We start from the raw sequence: 18,372 nt of genomic DNA on the forward strand, positions 1-18,372 counted from the left end.
GTTCGATATTTGCTGAAAACTGTCTATCTTCAAAGGACAAAAATGAGTGCTCAATATTTGCAGAATAAAATTCAAGTTCTCTTAAGACTTGATTTTGTCATCTAGAGATCATATTTGCAGGCATCGAAAAGGGTTAATGTGTCACATCCCGTGCATATTATCTCGCACGCATCGCGTGCATATAAGACTAGTATATATAATGAGAAGACACCTTATAATGAGAAGAATGAGAAGGAATCAAGACCATCCAAATTAGCGGTTGAAGATTAAAACTGATTTCTTTTATTTTTCTCCCAACTTCCTCTTCCTCCCGTACTTTCATTTTCTCTCTCCTCCTAAATCATCATCCATGATGTGGCATCATAATTGCAAATCCAAAGATCCAAAAAAATTCAATCAATGCAAATTTATCGACATATAGCTCAAATTACCATCCCATTTCCAAATGCAAGTTGTGAGCATCACCATTAGTTCAAAGGAGGGAGAAAGATGCATATTTTTTAATCAAATGTTCATTTTAATTTATTAATCAACAACCACCAATCAAATAACCGCAGCTACGGAAAAACATTATGGGTTGAGAGCTTGAAGAACGCAATAATGGCGGAAATGTTTGAGAGGTGCGTTTTTCTCATTTATTTAAAATGAGCACGAAAAAATTGCTCAATTTAAATGAGAAAAAAAAAATTGCTCATTGCTCATTTAGTACAAATGAGCAAACAAAATTGCTCATTTAGTACAAATGAGCAAACAAAATTCAAATGAGCAAATTTAATTGAACAAAGAAGGAAATCTGACGCAGAACAACGCAATAATTTGGGGATTTTCCGTCGTCATTTTATTGTGTTTCTGGGTTTCATCTAGGAACAAATTGGACCCCCAATTAATTGAGAATAAAAACAACAACCACCTAGCTGCTTGGATACTTGGAGTCTGCTTCATTTTGCCTTTAATCAATTAAATTGAAATCCCTAATCAAGATTGATTTTGTGATCAATTCTACTTTGCTTGTTGTTTATTACTATTGGAAAAATGATATTATCATATTATGTGTTTATGTTTGAGAAAAGAGGAGAAAGAAATGGTTGAAGGTAAAGGAACATTGTAATGCTTTTTAAAACAGAGAGAAAATAAATGGAGGAGAGAGAAATTAAGAGGAGGTGGGGTATGCTTTTATGGGCCGGTTATGAGAGGTCTATAATGCTTTGTTGTTTTTACACGCGCAAATTATGGAGCGTTTGATCGATTTATATGTACGGTCGTGATCCCTTCTCATCCTTCTCATTATAAAGATCTTCTCATTGGAGGGGACCCTATATATCTATTCTATAAGCCAGCTCCTTCGTGTCCACTTGCCAAAACTCAATTATACCCTCCCCCGTTAACCAATAACCAGTTACCCACAACCCAAATTTTTGTGTCCAAGATACAGATTAATAACTGATTTTTTTAGCCAAATTAAATTAATTTAGAAAACTACTTACTGTTAATCATCAATCACAAAATTTTAACGTACATAATCAATCAATTGGGAAAATTTATTGCAAAGAAGTCAACAAAAATTAATCCATATAGCTAACTGATTTTTTTAATCAAATTGAATTAATTTATAAAATTGACTGTTTAATACTAATCCTCAATCACGAAATTCTAACGTATAGAATTGTCAAAATTTATACTCCGTAGCAAATAAGTCAACAACAATTAATGAATACAGCTACAAGAAGGCAAGTTACAAAGTAAATAACACATTAATCACTCAATTAATGTTGTAAATCACGCCGGCATTCTCTCTCATTTTCTTCCCGGAAACAACTATTTCTTTATAAATTTCCAGCATTACAAATCAAAAGAAGATCGTGATGAAATACAATTCTCAAATTTAACAGATAAATCAAATTAGACATCACCACCACCATTGCGGCGGAGCGATACCGGAAACCCCAATAATAGTTAGCCTAAATAAGAAAAATGAGAAGCGGTTGGTGAGGAATATTGTCGGCGTCTTTGGGCAATTGGGCAGATCTCCTTCTTTATTAATGTTGATGCTGCTGGTGTTGTCACCAAAGAAGAGAGAGCGACGAAGAAAGATCAGACAAATTGATGATTTTCTGATAAAAACAGGCGAGAGGAAGAGATTAGATGAATTGATAATTTCCTGATATGATGTTTTGATGAAAAGAGGCGAGAGAAAGAGATATGTTTGGAGTAGGGTTTATTGTTTTTATTAAGAAAAGTTTGGTTGGAGTAATTTGGTGAGAACACCACCACCACCAATTTGGAGTAAGTGGAGTACGGAGTATATAATTCTTTAAAAGAAAAGTTCTTTATTCTTTTTTTTTTTGAGAAAAAAAATAAACTTATCTAGAAAAGTTCTTTATTCTTGAACACATGATAACTTTATCATAGATTAATATTTGATTTTTTGAAGGATAAGTTTTATCTGATAATAGATTAATTATAATTTCTGACTTATCCTATATGGTAAAAGTGATAATTTGAAAAGTAATAATACTTACCTTACACAATACATTTTAGACTGCTTAGCTACTAAAATAAAATTGTTATTTCATTAGAGTTCAATCTACTATGACTATGATTAACGTTTATGCAGCTTAATGGACATAATAGGTCGAGTCATGGAAAAAGTATTCTCAAACTTCAAAACTTTTTCGTGGGCTACCTCCACTAATTGAAGATTTTAATCTAGGACATTCTTATAATTAATGGTAGTTATGTGATGCAAATTGATTGGGCGGAGGAGTGTTAGGCAAGTACAATGTGAGAACAAAAAATGAAACACACTATTTTATTCTATGTATGTTTTAATTAATTTATTTATTTCGGTATTACAATTAAGCTTTTTCAAAGTGTACGGGAATGAGTATTATATTGTTTGAATATTTAGATTTTTTTTTAAAAGTAGAAATGATGTCTAAATTCTCATTAGATCAACTTTGAAACAATAATTTTGCTTGCCTATTATTTGTGGTGATTAGCTGGAACAACACATTTTTTTTATTTTTTTATAATCCTGCACGCATCGCGTGCATATAAGACTAGTATATATATATAGGGCGAGGTTCCTGTGAGAACCATCTTAAGGTGAAAACTACCTTAAGGTGAGAACCAACTTCATAGTCGTTCGAACACATGAAATCTGATGGTCATTATAACCTCATATTAGTAAGGTAAATATATTTATCTTTTAATGTCGTCTCCTGCCAATCAAACAAGCTAATTAATGTCTCAAATTCTCCCGCATTGATTTTTCTCCCGAACTTTGATTCTTCAAGTGAAATTGAATTTAAAACACTTACGTTAATATCACATACTTCTCTGCACAATTTAATTACAATCCCAGAAGCCTCAGCTCAGCATATATGCATATTTACTTCAAATTATATGTACATATATCTCAAAGTATATGCACATTTAAGTAACAATAGCACATTGAAGCAAAAATGTATGCACATTTAACTCAAAATACATGCACATATGCAAAAAAATCGAAGGCCGATAACTAAAGATGACCAATAACACATCAAATCGAGTTCAATTATTGTCAAACTTTTAAGTGTTCATCTCTTTATTCCGGTGCAAGGAAGACAAATCAACTTCCTCTAGTGTACAAAGAAACAGCAGGAGGCATCAAAGTCGAGTTCTGCATCAACGGAGCGTTATCTTCGAGCCTTGTAAAAGGCAAGATAGTCCTCTGTGACCGTGGTTTAAATGGAAGAACCGAGAAGGCATTTGTTGTAAAATCAGCAGGAGGACATGGGATGACACTTCTTAATCGTCTCATTCAAGGGGAAGAGCTTTTTGCTAACCCGTATGTTCTGCCTGCCACCACATTTGGAGCTTCAGCTGCTAAGTCCATCAAAGGATACTATCTCCAAAACAAAAACTTAACAGCTATAATTTCATTTTGTGGGACAAGATATGGAACACGGGCCCCGGTGGTGGCCGCCTTCTCATCCCGAGGCCCAAGCCTTGTGGACCCCTATGTTGTAAGCCTAACATAACTGCCCTTTGGGTGAATATTTTGGATGCTTGGTATCCAGCTATTTCACCAACTGAGCTGAAAAATGATAACAGAAGAGTGCAGTTCAATATGGTCTCAGATACTTCAATGTCTTTCCCTCACCTAAGTGGAATAGCTGCATTAGTAAAATCAATCCATAAAGATTGGTCACCAGCTCCAATAAAATCCGATATTACGACATTTGCTTATACTCATGACAACAAACAACACATTATGCAACTAAATGCTCAGAATTACTTTTCCATTCCTACTGTATTGAAACTCGAGAACTTACTTGAGTAGCAAATGAAATTGTCTGAAACTTGAGAGCTTACTTGAATATGCACATATATTTAAAAGAATATGCACATATAGTTAAAAAAATATGCACATAGAATTAAAATAATATGCACATATAGTAAAAAGTCTGATCATGTAAAGCTTTGCAACACATTGTGCAGTAAAAAGTTGCACATACCCTACACTAGAGGAAAAAAGCTCAAGTGCAGGCTCGTTTTAAGGGGTTAAATGCGGGCTTTTACATGTGCAACACATGGCTTGCCCGCACTTGATGTTTCTCAAGTGCTGCTAAAATATTGGCAGCACTTGACACTTGATGCTTCAAGTGCTGCCAATTTACAAAATGAGCTCGCACTTGACAAATTTGGTGCTGCCAATTTTGCAATATGAGCCCGCACTTGAAAAAGTTTGTGCTGCCAATTTTGGAAATGAGCCCGCGCTTGACAAATTTGGTGCTGCCAATTTTGGAAATTAGCCCGCACTTGACATAAAAATGGGCAGCACAAGCATAAAAAAGAGCCGCACTTGATATATAAATGAGCCGCACTTGATCTAGAAATTTGTTATATAACTGATATCCCTCCTACATATATTATACAATTAGACCACGCCCACTAGTTAACCTCCATACATCACATAAAAAAAGTATCCAATTATATAGATAATTAAATTGAATAGTATGTAATTGTAAATATAAAAATTGATTACATTACAATCCAATTAAAACTAGCATCCATAATCTAAAATTCACTACAAGATAATATCAAAGACAATAAATAGTATTGAAGTTTGCCAACTTCTCTCGAACTTCATTTATCTACTCAATGGTAAAAGGTCTCTCCCTCGGATTGTTGAATACCTAAAGAAGATTGACCATCAAGAAAAAAAATATGTTAGTTATATTATAAATATTGTATGGTATAATAAATTAAGACATAATTTGCTCACAACAATGAAATAATGAACCTTATAATAATAAAAATGGTTTATTTCTCTCCTAACTTTCAACCAATGAACCTAAATAAGTATTTTAAACCCTTTGGATGTTTAATATACTTATTTTTATGTTTCAAACACTCATTCTCACCTACATTGGTCATGTTATGCACATTTAAGGCTCGTTTGTTCATTATAGTTCATATTCTGACTAAAATGGCTTATTTCGCTCCTAACTTACAACTAATGAACTTAAATAAGTATTTGAAACCATTTACATCTTCATTAGACTTAGTATAATATTTCAAAGACTTATTCTCACCTACTTTGGTCAACTTATACACATTTAAGGCTCGTTTTATCATTATAGGTCACATTTTGACTAGAATGGCTTATTTTTATTCCAACTTTCAACCAATGAACCTAAATAAGTATTTTAAACCCTTTAGATGTTTAATATACTTAGTTTTATGTTTCATACACTCATTCTCACCTACTTTGGTCATGTTATGCACATTTAAGGCTCGTTTGTTCATTATAGTTCATATTTTGACTAAAATGGCTTATTTCGGTTCCAACTTTCAACCAATGAACCTAAAAAAGTATTTGAAACCATTTACATGTTCATTATACTTATTATAATGTTTCAAAGACTTATTCTCACCTACTTTGGTCAAGTTATACACATTTATGGCTCGTTTGATCATTATAGGTTAAATTTTGACTAAAATGGCTTATTTCGATCCTAACTTTTAACTAATGAACTTAATTAAGTATTTTAAACCTTTTACATGTCAAATATACTTAGTTTTAACTTTCAAATACTCATTCTCTCACCTACTTTGGACAAGTTATACACATTTAAGGCTCATTTAATCATTATATGCCATATTTTGACTAAAATGGCTTATTTTATTCCCAACTTTAAACTAATGAACCTAAATAAGTATTAAAAACCATTTACATGTTTATTAGACTTATTTTAATGTTTCTAAGACTCAATATCACCTACTTTGGAGAAGTTATGCACATTTAAAGCTAGTTTGTTTATTATAGGTCGTATTTTGATTAAAATGGCTTATTTCGCTCCCAATTTTGAACGAATGAATCTACATAAGCATTTTAAACCTTCTGCATGTTTATTAGACTTATTTTAATGTTTCTAAAACTCATTCTCAAGTTATACACATTTAAGGCTCGTTTGATCATTATAGGTCACATTTTGACTAAAATGGTTTATTTCGGTCCTAACTTTCAACTAATGAACTTAAATAAGTATTTAAAATTCTTTACATGCTTAATACACTTAGATTTATGTTCCAGAGACTCATTATCTCCTACTTTTGTCAAGTTATGTACATTTAAGGCTCGTTTATTTATTAAAGTTAGACTAAAATGGCTTATTTCGCTCCTAACTTTCAACTAATGAACTTAAATAAGTATTTTAAACCCTTTACATGTTAAACATACTTAGTTTTATGTTTCATATACTCATTCTCACCTACTTTGGTTAAGTTATGCACATTTAAGACTCGTTTGATCATTTTGACTAAAATGGCTTATTTCGGTTCCAACTTTCAACCAATGAACCTAAACAAGTATTTTAAACCCTTTAGATGATTAATATACTTATTTTCATGTTTCATGGATTCATTCTCACTTATGTTAGTCAAGTTATGCACATATAAGACTCGTTTGATCATTATAGGTCATATTTTGACTAAAATGAATTATTTCGGTCCCAACTTTCAACTAATAAACCTAAATGAGTATTTTAAACCCAGTACATGTTTAATATACTTATTTTATGTTTAAAAGGCTCATTCTCACCTATTTTGGTCAAGTTAATCACATTTAAGTCTCGTTTTATCATTATAGGTCACAGTTTGACTAAAATGGATTATTTCGGTCTCAACTTTTAACTAATGAGCTAAATAAGTATTTTAAAACCTTTACATGTTTATTAGACTTATTTTAATGTTTCTAAGACGTAATTTTACCTACTTTGATTAAGTTATACACATTTAAGGCTAGTTTGGGCATTATAAGTCATATGTTGACTAAAATGGCTTATTTCGCTCCTAACTTTCATCTGATGAACCTAAGTAAGTATTTTATACCATGTAAATGTTTTATATGCTTAGTTTATGTTTCAAAGACTAATTCTCTCCTAATTTGGTCAACTTATGCACATATAAGGCTCGTTTGATCATTACAGGTCACATTTTGACTAGAATGGCTTATTTCGTTTCTAACTTTCAACTAATGAACCTAACTAAGTACTTTAAACCCCTACATGTTTATTAGACTTAGTTTAACGTTTCTAAGACTCATTCTCACCCACTTTGGTCAAGTTATACGTAGTTATTACATAATGTGTACCTTTTCAAGATCTTCGACTTCCGTACAACTTGTGACTATATCGTGCATGAACTTCATCACGTAGAAGCCTCACTTGGTATTGTCGGTTTGTTGTGCACACTTGGAATCACACAAATAAAATTTATGTAAGACAAAGGTAAGTTTTTGAGCTAATAACAACTAATGAAAATATATAACAATTGAAATCATTTACCTTCACTGATTTCCCATAGTCTTGATCTATTTGCTTGCTTCTTTTTGCTTTCATTTTTCTCTTCTTCGTTTTCCTTGATAGTTGTTTCTTCCAACTCTTTGTCTCATTTTAGTGATCCAACCACTCACGAACTTGGATTTCAAATCCTTGAATCTTATGCCCACACCTTTTAGAAATATATCTTTCTTCACTGGATCATTCTCAATATTGAAAGATTCTTCACAAAACAAGAAAACCATTAGTCAGTTTTTTTATTAACCAAAACTCAAATGCAAAGCAAATCAAAGACAGAACGAGAGAAAGAAAGAGATTTAATAGAGCGAGCAAAAACATTGAGCTCGCACAGTAGATCGGAAGCAACAACAGATCAGAATCACAATTGCTGATCTTATCTGATGCCGCTGTTGATCTGTTGCCAGCTGATCTTATTTGTTGGTTCTGATGTGCTGGAAACAGATAAGCAGCAACAACAACAGTGGATCAGAACAAGAATTGTGAAACTAATCTGCTGGCAACACTGAAACAGGGGGAAGAGAGTGTTTACAATGAAAAGAAAATGTGAAAAGCAGAGGGAAAAGGAAGTTAAACAATGACTTGTAAACGGCAGTGCACACGATTATAGCCATAAAACTTGGAAAATACAAGCACAAAATACCTTCAATAGAGTGGATCAGGGCAACCAAATACATTACACGCTCTTCGGTCTTCAAAGGTGCAAATAGGAATTGGTGCACTTACCTATATAAAAATGGACGACCAATCAACCATTAACTCAAAAGTTTCACATATAAAATAACTCATAAATCAGATATCTATGAAATTTAGGGACAATTTACTTTGACATGAACCACACTCGAAGAAACCCGATCCTAAAGATGACTCGGAGAAAGGGTCGCAATCAGAGTAGTTAATACTTTTATATATTGTAGACAACTTCAAAATTAACTGTAAGCAGAAACACTTTCAGAAAGACAACCAATTTTGGTAGTATAGATTATGATGAGCCCAAGGTCCAGGTAAGTCAAGAATCACATCCCTCATAACTTAGCCAACTGGAAGGGTAAATCAACAATCAATACTTGTTTAAACCTTCATATTATTCAACTCAATTCAAATACAATTATATAAACTTATACATAACTAATCTTCATTAAAACTGGAAATGAAGTTCTTATTTTCAGTTAGGATTAGATGAACCTGAATTTTGATCATTTATACGTATTCCAAAATAGCACTATTGAGGATATACAAATTCCAATAGGAAGCGTAGGAATTGATATCAACTAATTACTGGAACATTGAGGCAATATAATAATAATATAAAAAAGTTAGTGTAATTAGATTAATATGTACCTTGTTTTGTAGATTGGTATGCATTTACTACGATTATGGATGGCAATGGGTAAGGGTCCGCGGGTAGGGTATGGGTAGGGTACGGGTCTGAAAAAATAAGACCCTTACCCTACCCTAAAAAAAACAGCATATGCCCATACCCTACCCTTACCCTATAGGGTCTAAAAAATAAAGACCCATACCCTAATTTTAGGGTAGGGTCCGACAGGGTCCTGGACCCACTGCCATCCGCATTTACACTTATTTTATAAGTCTGCAGACATACAAAACGAGTTGAATGAGTTGAACAGACCAAGCCAAAGTTCTGCTTGTTAACAAAACACTTGACATAACACCATCTAGCAGACTAACACTTCATTCCTAATAAGTCATACTAATTATTAAGCTGACCAGGAACAAACACATATCAAAACAAAAGACCATCAGGGTAAACAAAACACCCAAAAAACCAATTTTATTGAGAGCCTAAAGACTACAAGATGTTTCAAAGCTGCTCAAACCAAATACAATCTTCTCACCAGATTCAAAATTTAACTAAATACTTTGATTATATAAATGGTGGATTTAACCTTTAATATCTTTTACAAAGTGTGTGATTTTATATATGCAAATTTACATATTTAATTAGAAAATATGAATTTGTCTAGGTCTTTATGGTTACTATTTAAGTGAAGTCATCAAAGTATTGCCAATTTAGACTTAAATTCCATCTGAATAACATCTAACGACTTACATAAAATGCTTCAACTTAAAACCACCCCAAAACACAGTCAAAGTTGAAGCATCATATACTCACAAAAATAACCAAGAAGAATGATTTTTGGTCTTAAAAATAGAATGACGGTATTGCCTGGCTTCAGACTCGACTAAGGCGGGTGCGCATTGGTATATTAGGAACTATAAGACGCATTCAAAGTCGCAGTAGGATGCCTTTTGATATTACTACTATTAGAAGACAATCAGACATGTCTTAGTTGATTAACAGTTAAAACATATTCTCCGTACCAACTTTTCCATTGTACTACATATTTCAGTAGATAGTTCATAGTTTCAAAGAAGATAAATAAAAAATAAAAAATAAAAAATCAGACACACAATAACACATGAAAATTATATAGTGACTTATTAATTAAATTAGTTACTTAACTCCCCACAAGCAAAACTAATGGACAAATGAACAGGCATTGGCACTATTATAACCCACGAATAGGATGATGGTAAACATATTTGCAAAATGTTTAAAAATCAGCAATATATATATATACATATTATATATATATATATATATATATATATATATATATATATATATATATATATATATATATATATATATATATATATATAACGCGAAAGCTATGAACTTAGAAATGGAGAGCAAATTAAAGAAATGACCTTAAATCTTTGTGTACTGACTCCGAATCGAAGTATTTGGAATTCAGAAGGGTCACCTTGCGTCCTTGAACCGATAACCATCTTTCGGCTAACCTAGCCTCCTCCGTCCCCGCAATGCAGTTCATCCAACGATAAACAAAACCGAATCCGAATTATAGAGCTACGACACAATCAAACCCGAACGAACAAAGTTGTAATTCACTAGTTATTCCAGATGCTCGCCAAATTTGAAAAAACCCAGAGGTTATTTGTATTCCTCGGAAACCTCCCCCTACATCACCATTCAATATTTCTTGACAGCCAGGAAAGTGCGATGAGATAACTACAAGAGGTTACTCGCAATTACGTATTAATCAATATTCGATTGATTGGGGTCGCTTCTGTAATTGGATAACCAGCACTGAAAACCGTAGCAGATGGTGCCGCTACAGTTGGTGGTGAGCTAGCTTTGGGAAAAAACGTATTAGTATATATATATATATATATATATATATATATATATATATATATATATATATATATATATATATATATATATATATATATATATAATATCATACAATATGGACAGGTAAATTTCACAATTTCAGCCAGTTGCCATCGACTTATTGTCACCCCATTGAAATCTCCCAGTAATTGATAAATGTATTTGTTGATCAGTTACTTACCATTACCTGTCAAGTTCACATCAGATTCGAAACTAAAATGCATGTTGACATAAGAGTGATATGATAAAAACGGAAAAACAGCGCAAACAAGGGGAAAAAAATTATCCTTCTATACAAACAAACATAAATTTCGTAAAATTTAGACTGAATTTGAAAAAGAAGAAAAAACCAACTACATAGGAGAGGAATCTAGTTGAATTTCCTTACCCAGAAGCTCGAGAAATATATCTTGTTACCGGTGCGATGGCTAAGGCTGGATCTGGAGGTTTAGTTTGATAAAATTAAAAACCAGTCAACAAAAGTACAATTAAATTCACAAAATCCTAGACGCGGCAGAGAAGTATAACAGGCTTTGTTTAGGACAACCAAAATCCCACCCGAAATAGAAAAAGCAGAGAATAATTGAATAAAAGTTAGGTTTTAAATTACAAACCTAGAAGTGATAAGGGGAGAGCAGAGCGCGGCAGCGGTGGGGAAAGGAGGAAGAGCATAGCGCAGCGGCGGCGCGGCAGAGGTGGGCGGCACGACAGAGAAGGGTGAGTGTGTGTGCTGTGATTTTCTTCAATGCCGCCCTCTGGCAGAGAAACAAATGTGAGGCAAGGAGCGAAGGAGGAGCGGGAAAATGAAAAAAAAAATCGCCCTTGTATTTTTAGATAACTTTGTGCTGCTGGTTTCTAAAATGAGCCCGCACTTGAGTTTAGAGCCCGCAATTGAACTCAAGTGCTGCCAATTTTCTAAAATGAGCCCGCATTTGTGAAAATGTATTTTTTCTTTTTTTTTAGTGCTCTCAAGTGCTGCCAATTTACTAAATGAGCCGCACTTGATGGGAAGCACATGATGATTTTTCCTCTAGTGCTAGCTGAGGATTATTCAAGCTCTACATACCTGCAGTTTAATACAGTAGACCATACTCACACTCCCACCAGGCTTATACGGATGATTCAAAACATACAATCCTTAAACTTGTTAAGGTCTAATATACTCTAAAAAAACAAATGGACAAGAGAAAAAAGAAAAAAACTCAACCAACAATGCAAGCATAGCATAACCTGCAGAAAATAAGTTATTGGAAAATAACAAAGCTTCATGATTAGAGTCTTGCCGGAATATTTATCACGAGAAAGACCCTGGAACGTTTGCCTGAAGTAATAATAATACGTACTTTCAATATGATAAAGCAAATACAACTATACAAGAGATTGCATGTCTGTTTATTATGTCATTGTTCCTAATTAATTAATTCGCAACTCAAGAAAACACAAAAAATAGTGAGGTAATATTCTGTGGCGAATAGCAGAAGCTCCAAGAACAACTAACAGGAATCAAATTTACTACTGCTAGGATTACAAATAATTCATTGACAACTACCCACTCTTCATAAGCTCTTAGAGATGTAAATACATCAAAGTTCAAACCTTCAAAGACCAACATTTAGCAAAACAGTAAGGTGGAAGAAAGTATCAGACCTGTCAAACTTGGTGCGCCTGAAGATCACTCGAGCCCATGAATCCTCAAGCATCCATCAACATCAGCTTGAGCAAGCAAAGGACTAGCACTCGTGCCAACCCCAAATCAAAGAAAAACCAACAAAAGACACATGTAGGAATAAAATAATATGCACATATAGTTAAAAGAATATGCACATAGAGTTAAAATAATATGCACATATAGTAAAAAGTCCCATCATATAAAGCTCCAAATAACATCAGAAAAATTCCTTGATAAATGTAAAATAGAACTAAAAAACAACACAAACAGAGACATGGGAAGTTGGGAACACCAAACTCAAAATTATGCTCAACCTCGAGATAAATTGAACTTTTTAACCAAAAACTCAAAAGAAAAAATTGGGTGCAATCACTAATAGCCAGTAATTTTAAATGATAATTCAATAAGGAAAAGGCAGTGAGCGATCAAAATGAGAATGAAATAAACCGAATTACATCCTGCCTAATAGGATAAAATTAAATAGAATCTAATATATATATATATATATAAAGGGGAGTTTTTTGGAGAGCATTTAGAGCGTCCACGTAGGATTTCCATGTCATCACATATAATTAACTAATATTTTAATTATTAAGAAATAAATAAATAATATTAGAGTCTTGTCACGATTAAATTGGTAGATAATATGATAAAGATAGATTCCAACAAAAAATTATCCTATTTCTCTTCTACTTTTTGTATATAAGCTTTTGGCCACAAAAACTCACATGTCACATATGTTGCCTAACATTATATGGAATATAGTTATATGTATATCATCACGAATAAAGTAAACCACTATTTGTTTATCTGTTGACCGATATTGGTAAAAAAAAAATGCTTCTCTAATTACTGACATTACCTTGCAGATATGATGGATTACACCATGGTTCAAGCTTCTTGGAGCACCTAAACTTTTTGTATGCCATCATAAACAAAGGCACACAGGCGTCTGAGATGGATTTGATAGACGGGCTGATTTTGGTGGCAATTGGAGTCACTGCGAATGGAAGAGGTCTTGAAATGATTTTGAGGTCGCTGCATAATCATCGGTTTGTATATAAGATTTTGAGATTTTGATGAATCTACCAAGTTTGATTATCAAAACATAAAGTTTTATGATCGATTCTAGGTAATCTAGATCTAGCTATACATATATACTCTTTTCCTTGCGTTACAAACAAAATATACAATATGTAATTTGGTTTGATACTTCTAAACTACGTACTTTGTCAATGTGTTTTGAAGTAGTAATTTTATCACTTTAAAAAGCACGAGTATTTAGCTATCATCACATAATTACTTTTATATGGATCTGTTATCCATTCTTATATCTAATTTGTCCGTAAATATTATAATTTTTTTTATTTGAATGATTGATCTGGTACTTTTTTAAGTCTTTCTAATTTATTTGTTTCAAAATCATTTGCAGTGCAGGGCTTAAGAAAATCAATCACATACGAATGATCATTTGATTTTTAAAGTTATTTAGCTTAGTTAGAATTAATATAATTGTATTTGTTTTTTCATAATTAGCGTATTGGTGCTTAGATACAGTTATGGGACCATATGGTATTACTAGTGAAATATTAAAGAGGAATTAGTGTAAACATAATCACAATTCTGAAATATAGAGGAATTATGTCTAAACCACTAATCCAAGTCAAACCTTATACGAAGTAACATGAATAAAATGGGGTACTGTAAAAATCATCATCAAAATCATAAGTTAGAAGAGAAATTTTCACAAACAGTTGGTGTGCATACACTAAATTAAATTAAATCACTACAAATTAAACTCAAGTACTAAACTCAACATCTGAATTGTAAAAAATGAAGAGCAAAAGGTAATCAAGACCGTATTTGCGATTAAGAACTCATTAAGAACTCAAAGTTTGGGTCATTCACCTAGAGATTATGTAGCGTTCGCCCACCATAGAAATCTACCACCACCATCGATCCCAATACCAGATTTACAGCCGCCGCCGCAGCAACCTCAAGTTAATTGAGTGCGGCAACGAACGAAACCAGAGCTCCAACACCTGTAAAATTAAGCAATTCAACTTGAACTACTAAATTCTAAGTGAAACAAATTAAAAAAACCTAATCATCAATTAAATTTAAATTGCAAATTACCTTAATTGCAGCAAATTTGCACCAAAATCTTGACTAACTTCAAAATTTAATCTGGGAATACGATAAAACGTATTCAATTGAATCTTGTAGCAAATTCGAGATGTAATTTACAGCAAAATCAATTGAATCTTGCGGCAAATTCGAGATGATGATATTCAAGACTCTAGAGTATAGTCATGTGAAGAGAGAGAAAGAGAGATGAACTTTACCAAGTTTGAAGAGAAGAGTAAATTATTGGGAGAAGAGCGAGAAGGAAACGGTCAACCCGTGTTTTTTTAACTTGTGAGGGATTTAATCTCATCCGTTATTTTTGTGTGATCAAACGGTTATAAAAGTGGTTCTTACGGTTAAGATAGGTTCTCACCTTAAGGTGGTTCTCAAAGGAACCTAAATCTATATATATATATATAGGGATCCGGTGAAAATAGGTCCCTATGTGAGTATACTAGTATATATGAGAATGAATCTAATCCGTAGGATTAGATTAATTTCATGGGCTAGGATTAAAAGAAATTAATGGCAATATTGTAAATAACCTCCCACCTACCAAATAATAAAAAAGTATACGTTTCTCTCTCTAAAGATAATATTAGATGTTCACACTCTCTCTCTCTAAAATTCAACCTTCTTCCTCTCTCTCACAATTTTCTCTCCTCAAAAAACTTCCATTAAAGCTTAAAAAACGTTGATGAAGCTTCAATTCATTCGATTATTAGCTGATTTCAGGTAGTTTCTTGTCGAATTTCTTCTATATTTCTTTTTTTCTTCTACAATTTTCGTCAATTTTGACCTAATTTTTTTAATTCCTATAAGATTGAAGATGAAGGAAGTAGAAAATTCCGAAAATTAAGCCGAAAAACCTACGAACAAAGAAGGTAAACAACAATACACAAATTTCGCACCATTTTTCTTGTTTTTAGACCTTAATCTAAGTAATCAATTGATTGAATGTTCTGTTTTGTGATTTGTTTTTTCTAAAAAATTTTGTGCTTATTTTCTGAATCTAAAATTAGTTTGTTCTGAATTTTTGTGATTAGTTCTTAAATTTCTGAATTATTAGGTTAATAATTAATTTCTGATTTTTTGAATTAATTTCTGAAAATTTTCTTTATTTTATAATTTACTGATTGTATGAATTAATTCGTGATGTTCTAATGATGTTCTAAAACTTATAGTTTTATGTTTTGAATGTTTAAACAGAGAAAATTCAAATGTCGGAAATGAGAATTAACACGTCAACATCAGAGTCACAAAGCACAGGTAGTCGTCCTATTGTCGAACAAGCACTTCTGAAAGGCGTCCTTGTAAATGTTGAGTAATGTTTTATGATCTCAATTCTTTAGAACATGAAGGTTCAACATTTAGAACATGAAGGTTTGTTGTTTAGAACAAAATTCTTTAATGTTCGGAACATGGAAGTTACTTATTAGAACACCAAAATTTAGGGATAGTGATGGTTCAAGTATTTAGAAATGGAAGATATTGGAAGACATTAGATCTTATTTGACTCAATTACCATATTTGAACCTTATGCGTGACTGTGTAACATCAAATCAACCAATGTTGGCTTGATTTTGAATTTGGTTATTTGATATTTGCGCTTTTATGTAAGTTGAAGTTTCATCGTCTTGGTGTATGTATGTATGTATTTATAATGAAAACATTGTAATTTATTCAGGAATCATGTGATTAATATTTTGAATTTCAATTGGTAAATGTTGTCTTTATGGGAAAGTGATTAACATTCTTTAGGTCATATGAAGTGGGCGGAAACACAAGAGTGTTCCTCGATGAAAATAGAGACAAATTTGGAATGAAATTCCTTTGGAAGATATAATTTGTCTCAAGAACAGGAGTTTTCCCTGAATATCTTGAAATGGTTCTAGGAAATAACAATATGAGCACATATGCAAACATATTTGTGCTGGTTCTTGGAAGCATTCATGTTGGTCTTAGAATACCAAATCAACCAGCTGTATGCCCTTCCATAATTTATTGACAAATACAGGAGTGACTTTCTCTCTTGCTTTGAATCCTTCTGTGTTGATTGATATGTCTCCTTCTAATTAGAACACGTACCTTAACTGATTATAACATTATCTAGACTAATTAGAACATGTAGCTTAACTGATTAGAACATATAGGAATAATGTAAAGAACATATAGATTCACTTGTTAGAACATATAAATTCAACTGTTAGAACATACAACTTCTCTTGTTAGAACATGTTGCTTCACTAGTTAGAACATATAGTACATTGGTTAGAACATATAACATATGCTGTTTTTAATATAGTATGTACATATTTAAAACATAACTGAATTTGTTTCATATGTTGCAGGGAAACCGAAGCTCACCTCGATGAAGAAACTGGTCTGAGTAAAGGAGGGACATGGCTTGCTGATGTGCAACATAATGTGGAACCAATTGCTGAGCACGATATTGAGGAGGTGAGCCAGAAACATCGGAAACCAGAAACATGTTGCAAAGAGGAAAGAGAGGACAAAAAATATTGTTAGAGATGTCAAGAAGCACGTACAAGTCTGTAGTTGAGGTGCGTTCAGGGCCACAAAACTGTGTAGAAGTGTATAAAGAATCAAGACCGGTGGAGAAAGCTAGACTCGTTGCGCCTGTTACTTGCATGTGTGTGTGTGTGGTCTTTCATGTGTACATGTGTCAATTCAGAACATTGATTTGGAGAATTCAAAACATTTAGCTTAAGAATGCAGAACATTTAGTTTGGGAACTCAGAACATCTAGTTTAAGAATTCAGATAATTTAGTTTGGGAATTCAGAACAACTACTTTGTGAATTCATGACATCTACTTTGTGAATTCATAACATATACTTTGTATATTCAGAACATATGCTATTTTATTGTTTCTAATATTCAAAATTTAATTCATTGCAGTTTGGGAAAATGAAGAGATATTGTGCAAGATATTGGCGCACAAGCAAAATAATGAACTTCATGTTATGATTTCAAAGTCAAGGAAATGGGAAACAAAGAATCAAATTTAACGAGATCATAATGCCTTCGTAACGTCAATGTTGAATTTCTTGTAAATACTTTAGGTTGAATTCGTACAATTAGTAAACCGACAATTTCGATATTGGTTGGTTTTGATCAAATTGTAATAGATTCATTTTCTTAAATTTTTATCCTTGTTTGAAGTTTAATTTGACGAATATTTGTGATGTGATATGCTAATGAATCTATTACAAAAAAAGTCAAATACTTCACAATTCTACTAGCTAAACCTTGTTCAAATGATTGGCAAAGAAAAATATTCTATTTTTCTATGTAGAACAAAATATGTAAAAATTTAGAACATGATCCAATCTGTAGAAAAAATTTGTTTAATTTTAGAACATGGTCAACAAAACCAATATAAGATTAGAACAAAACATATAACATTTATATAACAATTCGAATCGCAACACTGTCCATCCAGAATGATAACTAAAATGTAACACTAAAAACAAGACATAAAAA

The 18,372-nt window shown here is 32.5% G+C and overlaps 2 long non-coding RNA genes across 2 annotated transcripts; one reads left to right on the forward strand and one right to left on the reverse strand.

Moving 5' to 3' along the window:
- Positions 1-3,428: 3,428 nt before the first annotated feature.
- LOC110786234 (uncharacterized) lies at positions 3,429-15,112 on the reverse strand. The gene is made up of 4 exons (XR_002532827.2): positions 14,876-15,112; positions 14,648-14,781; positions 12,718-13,777; positions 3,429-4,160 (listed from the first exon to the last, which is right to left on the reverse strand). It is a non-coding gene; the product is annotated as an uncharacterized lncRNA (long non-coding RNA).
- A 112-nt stretch (positions 15,113-15,224) lies between these two features.
- On the forward strand, positions 15,225-17,859 carry LOC130460035 (uncharacterized). Its single transcript, XR_008919853.1, has 4 exons — positions 15,225-15,601; positions 15,689-15,750; positions 16,076-16,135; positions 17,218-17,859. It is a non-coding gene; the product is annotated as an uncharacterized lncRNA (long non-coding RNA).
- Positions 17,860-18,372: the final 513 nt, after the last annotated feature.

This window comes from Spinacia oleracea, chromosome 4, assembly GCF_020520425.1.
Source record: "Spinacia oleracea cultivar Varoflay chromosome 4, BTI_SOV_V1, whole genome shotgun sequence".
NCBI lineage: Eukaryota > Viridiplantae > Streptophyta > Magnoliopsida > Caryophyllales > Amaranthaceae > Spinacia > Spinacia oleracea.